Source organism: Centrocercus urophasianus, unplaced genomic scaffold (genome assembly GCF_019232065.1).
Source record: "Centrocercus urophasianus isolate 14NV4802_14NV808 unplaced genomic scaffold, USGS_Curo_1.0 seq_74, whole genome shotgun sequence".
Lineage (NCBI taxonomy): Eukaryota > Metazoa > Chordata > Aves > Galliformes > Phasianidae > Centrocercus > Centrocercus urophasianus.
This window is the reverse complement of record NW_024885355.1, coordinates 78,256-86,937: the sequence shown is the minus strand read 5'-3', so window position 1 is coordinate 86,937 and position 8,682 is coordinate 78,256. Positions and strand designations below refer to the sequence as shown.

At 45.6% G+C, this 8,682-nt stretch overlaps 1 long non-coding RNA gene across 1 annotated transcript in view; it reads right to left on the bottom strand.

Annotated features, from left to right (window-relative positions):
- Positions 1–5,877: 5,877 nt before the first annotated feature.
- The window catches only part of LOC122170909, a 27,513-nt gene continuing 24,708 nt past the window's right edge, over positions 5,878–8,682 (bottom strand). The window contains exons 3-5 of the long non-coding RNA XR_006171881.1: positions 7,322–7,486; positions 7,109–7,241; positions 5,878–7,003 (exon numbers count right to left, since the gene is read on the bottom strand). This is a non-coding gene — a long non-coding RNA (uncharacterized LOC122170909). The remainder of the gene's footprint in view (positions 7,004–7,108; positions 7,242–7,321; positions 7,487–8,682) is intronic.

The following is an 8,682-nucleotide window of genomic DNA, read 5'->3' as shown; positions in this document are numbered from 1 at the left end:
CCTAACATCATGTCACAGACCAGAAACAGCAGTGTGGCTCTGGCCAGGATCACCTCCCTGTGCTGCGTTTGCACCACAACTGGCACAGAGGACAACATCTGATATATATATATATAAAAACAAGCCACAACTTTTTGCTTTCACGTCCTGTAGCCGCATTTCCACCATTCTGCAGTGATTTCTTAACTCCTTCATTATACCCCTTCAACAAGCAGGATAAATGTCAGCCAGATCCTGTGATTTGTATACGTTCAAAGTTTCCAAGCCCATCCTTATCAGCTTAATTTTTCCTCTTTATTTTTCTTGCTAATGACGTATTTGGAAAGGAATTCCATATTCTGGCAGGTTTATTAATTACATCCTGCTCTTTGTTTATTAATGAGCCTAAGTTCTCATTTTCCCCTGTTATAATTGTAGAGGGTTTTTATTTCCCTTAGCCCTCTCACGCTTAACATTAGCTCATAAATGTTTCCTTTCTTATGCTCAGAGATTTTCACTATTAGTTTAATTGACTGATGGCTCATCTTAAGTAGAGAACTGACTCATTGTGCGCTGGAGCTGTCAGCAAGTCAACTAATTGATAATCCATGCACACAGCCTGGGAGACAGAAAAGACTCAAAGCTGGGTTTCTCCTATATATTTGCACAGCACCTAGCACAATGCAGGCCAGAGCTGCCCCAAATGTTGCTAAGTGTAACCACAATAGAAGGAAAAATAAACGGTGGGGATGTATGAAAAGGATGGGGAAAGGTCTCCACACAAAGCACAGCCTAGATGCTTCCATTTTCCAGGAGGCCCGTCTTCCATACTGATATCACAAATTCATATGGAAATCCCAGTTCCTGGATAAAAGGAAATAAAATCATTGATGAAAATATCATAAGAAAGTCGCTGTTGTTGGGATGATAGGCACTGAGAAAATGGTGTTCGTCGCATGGGAGTTAGGCTCTAGGACCTCTGAAGGTCCATTTCACATGGGACAAAGCCACAGGCATTTTTGATATGGGTCCATCAGTGAGGCAGAACGAGGCGCACAAGGGTAGAAAGCCTCAGCTGAAAGCAGCTCCTCATCCACCTCACCATCAGGAGGACAATTCCAAAGTCAGATCTCCCGTCAGGGGTCATTTCCACTAAGGTGGGCTCTGCCCTCTTCAAGAAGAGCTGAGTAAATGCAATTTGCTCAGCAGGGAGCTGCGGACTCAAAGTGAAAATGGGGAGAGAACTGGTAGGTCTGTCACTCTTCCTTGGCTGATTTTTCCCCTCCATCCTTCCCATGACCCCTCTGGCCTTCTCCAGATGCATCGTGTCTTACTCACCGAGCTTCAGTCAGTGAGCTTTCTACATCAGAGTCTTCCACTGTCAAGATGGAGCAACCCAGGAAAGTCACTTGTGCAGCCCCAAAAGTGCTCTCACTGCACTGCTGGAGCTGGGACAACGCCTGCCTTGGTTGAGCATACAGCATGTCAAAGGAGACAGCTCAGGAGCCTGCTCTTCTGCCATGAGCTTCCTCCTTCAGTCTACCCCTTTGATTTATTGTGCTTAAGCACTTCTGAGCACCTGGAAAGTGTTTTTGTCCCATTAATTTTGACTTGGAAGTTTCAGTGCTTCCCAGAAGAAAAATAAATCACTCAGGATGGGAAGACATGCCCCACACAACCTCCTCCCTTGTCTGGATCCCCTTCTCCTGCCTTCCACTTTCTTTTCCCTCCTACTGTTCCCTTCCTCCTCCTCCAACAGAAAAGAGATGGTGATAAATGTGCCACACAAAGAATGAACTTTGCATACCAGGAGCCAGGAGGTAATGCTATCTGCCCAAACATCGTCTTGTTGAGCACCTAAATAAAGCTCTCTGCACCCAGCACAGATGAAGCCTGTGGTCCCAGGAGACAGGACACCCGGCTGGAGACATCAAATCCATGCAGGCATCTGTCTCTGCTTCGAAAACATTTGGTCCTCAGAAGTTTGAAACACCTGTAGGTGGTCAATGTCAGGTTGAAATCGCATTTCCTTTAAGGTCTCCCTGGTTCTCCCTGCGTCTCCTCTTCATAGGATCATTAAGGTTGGGAAGACCACTAAGATCACCTTGTCCAACCATTGGTGGACACCTTCTCCACCATACGGTCACCCATCATCGCCGTATCACTAAATCACATCAGCCAGTGCTCTTCTAACCCAAAGGTCTCAATTCTCTCCTCTCTGCAGTATTACCTCCCCCATCTCCCCAGCTTGATATCTTGACCCCCTAACTCGATATCTTCTTCCTCACAGGGAAGCAACCTATGGAAGCACACCCTGGTCTGAGAGGACAAACCCCAAATCAGGCCTTTTCCCATTTTATCAGGCACTACAGCATCTGCACTGTTGATTTCTGTGGTCAAACCCATACCTCAGCCCCCCAAAAACATCGACCCCATCTGAAAATCACACTATGTAAGCTAAACACTGCTGATATCTTCTGCCAGGTTCACTTCTGCTCTGCACTGGGGCCACTATTCCTTTGTGTTGGGATATTTACTGAAGTCCTGATGATTAATATCCTCCCTTCCCTCACCACTTGGACAACTCATTCAGATTTCTTCCACTGATGAGCACATGATGGATGGATTTGATACACTTGGCACTAAAGGAACTGCATTGAATGATATGTCTAATCATTACTTTTCTCTTTCTTTACTCTTTTTTTCTTTCTTTTTTAAATTACATTCACTTGAAAGATGGCCTCAAACCTCCAAATGCAGACCTGGTGTAAGGTTTTCCACAATTCACTTCTCCTTTCAGTACAGGAAATACAAGGGGTGAACCACTTGTGAGTTCACTTTATGATCGTATTATATGACCTTTCTTTTTTCCCCTGGAATTTAGATTTATGTGGCCATTCAGCCTGTCATCTATCTGTCCCCAGTAGACTTTGTCCACCTGTTGATTTTTAAACTGTCTTTGACAGAAAGCTGAACGTCTCCAAAGAAATTATGTTCCTATTTCTATGTTAAAATGAAGATCCAGAGGAAGGAGTGATGTCAGTTTAAACAACTTATTTCTTCTTAATAATTCTTATTCCATTAGCTGATTTTGATATGGTAAGTCTCCTACATAGCAAATCACAGGAGAGGAGATGTGCAAGAAAAACAGGAGAATTCTGATGGTGTAACAGAAAAAAACAGAATACCCCAAAAAATTAATCGGTTTGGGGAGCAATCAACTTTGACACATAAATCTACAAATATCAGACTGTTCCTCTTGCCAGTCTTTGTTCTTCCAGTTTCCATGTGGATCTTAAACTGCTGAAACTCCATGAGAAAGGTGCTTCCCTCTGGTATTTCTAGACTAGGAATATCTGAGATAAATTGTTAGAAATTCTTACCATCTTGGGATCATCAAAGTTGGAAAAGACCTCCAAGGTCACCAAGTCCGACCCCAACCCATCCCCACATCCCTCCACGTTCCTCATCTCCATGGTTCTTGAACACCTCCAGGCACGGTGACTCCCCCACCTCCCTGGGCAGCCTGTGCCAATCCATCACTGCTTTTTTGGAGAATAATTTTTTCCTAGTATCCAATTCCAAATTTTCCCAGAAAGCAGATTTTTACACGCTTTCCAGTCCTTCTGCTGCAATCTCTAGGCCCAGCACGGAGGCCAGAGCAACCAGTGCCACCTTGTGTGTTCAAAATGACCACCCCTCCCAGAGGTGACGTCTGTCCAGCAATGTAGGACACGTTCCTCAAGGCTGTGGGTGTGAATTTCTTGTTGACGTCATTGGGAGCGAATCTAGGACACAACTATTCTCAATTTAGACTCTGTCAGCAATTGAAGTGAATTGCCTCACTGAGTGTCTGTTTCTGTCTTATACTAAATATAAAAGTAAGGAAAGAAAGAACGCAAATGAGACAAAAAAATACATTCCAAAAAGAAAACTGTAAAGAAATGGTATCTTCTCCACTCCCTGCTGCCCTTGAGAAGTTACAGCACAGCATTCAGGAGCATCAGACAGTTGAGCCTTTTCCAATTCCAGAAGTGCAGCTCAACAGAACTTCATTGTAAGGGATTTACTGGGTAAAACCAGTGTGAAAGCAGGTGAGTGTGTTTTACAAAGCAAGATAGCCATGAGTGTTCTACCTGCAGTGCTGTGAAGTTATATGGATGGTCTTCAGCTTTTGAGAGATACTGGAAGAGCAAAATGTTGCATGTCAGCATGGGTGCTGTAGTAGCACTACTTACACACCACGTTGCTGAGGAGATCCACTGGGGAAAGCACAATAAATAACACAACTACGTAGTAACTCTGTAGTGCCCTTCATCCAAATATCTCCAAACACTACGCAAACATTTGTTAGAACTGCCGCTGACCCCGGGTAAAGCCACACTATCTTCACTGTGCAGCAGATAAGAAAATTGAGGTGACATTATTTCCATGATCTTGTGACAGGGGTCAGAGGAGAAGCCCAGAGTTCTACCACCCGCTGCCCTTTGCCCCATGGGAATGATGGAAAAAATGGAAATGGAGAGATAAGTCTCCAGAATGCCCTTACTCAAAGGGCCCTTCCAAAGTGGCTTTCTTTGTTCTCCTTAGTGGGGCTAAGTCAAGTTCCAATGTAGAGACAAAAATGGAGGATAATAGAAGAAAAAGTGAAGAAATGGTATACAGGAAGCTCAGACTGCTCAATGCATGTTTAGAAATGATTAGGTAACCGAAATCTTGAAGGCAACCTGAAGGGATGTGCCCTTTGGCTCCAATTGTTCATCACTGCTCAGACTGTGGAAGAATGACCTTCCTTGTTTTACAGAAGGGAAAAATACACCTATACAGCAAGCTTGGGGTGTTCTCTCAACTTCTTGTCAGAGCTCAATTCAGTAGCTCAGAAATATTCTCAGCTTGGATATTATGGAAAAATTCTTCTCGAAAAGAGTGGTGATGCAGTGGCACAGGCTGCCCAGTGAGGTGATGGGGTTACCATCCCTGGAGCTGTTCCAGAACCGTGGAGATGTGGCACTGAGAAATTCGGTTGGTGAGCGTGGAGGGGGTGGGCGGTGGTTGGACTTGGGGATCTTGGAGGTCTTTTCCAGTCTTAATAATTTCATGAAAGCATTTCAGGCATCCCCACAGTGTCAGTGGATACGAATTCTCATCCACAAGACACCGATATCATCCTATGTCAGAAGCTGGGGACCATGGAGGATACTTTAGGGCATCAGCTTGCACTAGAAGTCCGTAAGCAGATTAGATGTGCCCTTGAGGTCTGAACTGGAGCTTGGGGTCTGCTGTAGCACAATGAAAGGAGGAGCAGGTTTGGATCACGGATCATCTCACTCTGTGTGCTTGGGATCAGATGAATAAGTCAAAGTGAGGTTGATCTCACAAAGAGTGGTCAGGCATTAGAATTGGCTGCTCAGAGAGGTGGAGGAGTCACTGTCCCTGGAGGAGTTAAAGAAAGGGTAGATGTAGCACTGCAACACGTGGGGAATATTGGTGGTAGGTGGACTGTTGGACTCGATGGCCTTAGAGGTTTTTTCCAACCTCAGTGTCTCTATGATTCTGATCCATCCACTGACTTTAGCAGGCATCTAGATGATGAACTCCCGTGTCAACTATTATATTGATGACACCTACATTTGGGCAGACAGCTCCTAACTTCCACAGAAGAGATGGGACTGGATTTAGAGAGAGCCTAAACAGTTGTGAATATCTGTGAGCGGTGGAGCAGCCTTGGATTCAACAGAGATCACCAGGTGCTGAGCAAAACTCTTCCCAGGTCCCAAGAAAAGGTTAATCCACTGCCTTTGTGTAACAGCCCTATTGAGATCGACATGAGCAAAGACCTGTAAACTCCAGTCTTCTTGCTTCAAAGCATACTGGTCCTTCTCTCCCAATCCCCTACAATAATGAAACAGTCTGTCAGCTGTAAATCACTGTGTGTTTTTTAATGAAAAGATGAGGAATTCAGATTGTCATGTTTTCCGACCTACAGCTAGCAACACTTAACCCCTGCTCTCCCTTTGCAACACTAAAGCATTGATGTTAGTGCAACACAAGATGCTCAGGAAGTGATTCCTCACAAATATTGCGATGGAGCTGTCATGTGGCAGTCCATGCAAAGTGATATACAGACTGAACAACAGATTGCCCTGCTGAGCCCCAGCCCCAAAAAATGAGTCTTCTTCTCCCAGCATATTTGGACCTGGTCTACTCTTCAACGTGGCTCCTTCAGGGACTGTGTAAGGAAGGATGGAGGTGCAAGAAGAACAGACAGTCCTTTCCTGGGGATGCAATGATCCATTACCACTTGCTTTAAATCAAGCATTAAAAAAACACTTGGACAGTCAATGGCCTCTTTGGCTGAGGAAGCTTTGCCCAAAGGATACAAAGAGCTGAGGGAGGATTGTGATTGTTTGTGTAGAGCTGAAGATTTATTTGGGAGTCAAAAGGGGTTTCCCTCCGTCCCCTTTTACTAAATAGTGTGGAATTTCAGCTTTCCCTGCATTCACCCCCCAGGAAAGCACTGCCCATTGGAGCTGGATGACCCATAAGAGCCTGACTGACAATTTTACGCTCAGTTGGGACATGAAAGAAACATCAGAGCTCCAGAATCTCTTAAAAATGGACACCTGCTTTAATGCTATCCATGTCCAAGTCCAGAGGAGCTTTATGGGAATGTCTCCCACTGAGTAACAACTGCAATACCAAAACTCCCCCCAAACAAGCAATATCTGCTCTTCCAAGACCAGCTATAAATCCATGGCCTTGTCCAACTTCTTTTTATGTTTATAAAAATAAAGGAAGGAAGAAAGCTCCAAAAGCCCATCTGGTTGTCTCCTTCCTTCTCCTGGGGAAGATTCCCACCCCTGGAGTTTATTTCTGTTCTCTGGAACCAGGTTTTGGATTTGGCAGCTCAACAGATCACATCCAGCACGGTGGACTCCTCCGTGCAGCTTCAGAGAAGACAGTTTGGGGAGCTACCAAAAGGTCCCATCATGCTGAAATACAGTCCAGCCAGACCCTCTGTCTCCTGCAATAGAATAAGGACAGTCCTCAGATGCATAAGGATCGAGCAGTTACACTTCTTTCCTACCCCAGGCTACGTTGACACCCATAGGTAGGTACCCAAGCCTACCTGGAACAGCCATAGCATTATGGAGAATCTTCCTATTTCCAGCTGGACTGGGACACCAAACTCCTTGCTTTTATCCCAGGATCACCATGGTTGTGTTCCAGCAGGCACCCCAAGCAGGATCAGGCTGCTCATGCTGTAAAGAGGCATAAAAAGCTGTGGTCCCTCACCTCATGGCTCAGGCATTCCTCCAGAGTCTTTGAGCTTTAAAATTACCTCCCACGGGAGCCCTCCAAAGCCAGAGCATTTGTGCAGCAGGCTTCTCCAAGAGCACGTTTTCTCCAGAGGCACGAGGCATGTTCTGCTGATGTGGGAACCTTCAGAGACCACCAATGTCACAGCCTCCTTCATCCTTGCCCTGTGGCACATTATGGTGGATGCCTGGTGATTCAGGACAATAAAGAGTAAATGTTCTGTGTACTGGGACCCTGCTGAAAGGCTCCCTGTGAAAGCAAGGGACTGAATTCTGTAATGCACCTTTCCAAGTTTCAATCTCCAGTCCTAAGTTTCTCTGCCTCCATCTGCATTGCGAGGCTCATGTTCCTTCTCAAAGCACCCACCACTATCAGAGGGTCTTTTCTGGCTAAGCCTGACCCAGAGGAAAGGGGAAGACCAGCCCAAGACAACACTTGCTAACAATCCACTATTCCATTCTCTTACAGAGCAGCAGAACAATCCCAGCTCTCTGCTTTCCCTTGCAATCCATATTTTCTGTGCCATATGTACAAGGTCACTGCCAAGAAAATAATTAGGCATTGACATGAAGGCAGCTCCTATGGGGAGCATGCAGATTCTTCACATTTCAAGAGTCTGTGTGCAAAAGACTCCAGATCCGAAAGGGAGATGGGACTAATCCCCACCCCACAGAGAGATGCCATTTGCAATCCTTTCTCAGGCCATAACGAGAAGCTCACAGTGATCTGCTATGACAAGACACAGTCCTACAATGCTCCTTTGATGTACCTGCTATTTATTGCCTTATTTTGGTAGAGGATGGGAGCCATAGACAATTTTGAGGTCCATGGCACCTAAGCAATCTGTGGATGCACAGTAAGAGGATGTACTGAAAGTTTTATGGTGTCAAATATATATCAAGGATGAAAGTCAAGAGGGGACAGAGCACGTGGAATGCAGGACGTGCCTTTCCCATCCTCTCTACAGATTCACTTCTCTTCTCCTTCACTTCCCAGAACCTTATTCATACATCTGCTGTATTTCCAATTGTTTTATTCAGCCCTCGCTGAAAGTGGGGGATGGACAGGGTTCCCCAAAGCCTATCTTACCAGCTGAGAAAAACCCTGCTCTCCATGTCAGACTCACCCACAGACACACAGAAGCCCCAGGACTGAGAGTCCACGGCTTGCTCACCTTGTCCTGAGGGATGGAGAGGATTTGTGTGGGACAAAGCACTCCAAAAGTGATCTCACAGAGTGGTCCACAACACAACTGGGTCAAGGTGGTACAGGTAACACTGAGTTCTGCTGCTTCATGGGCCCCCTGTCCCCCTTGGGATGAAGAGGGGGGCGAAGGAGGAGAAGGAGAAGGAGAAGGAGAAGGAGAAGGAGAAGGAGAAGGAG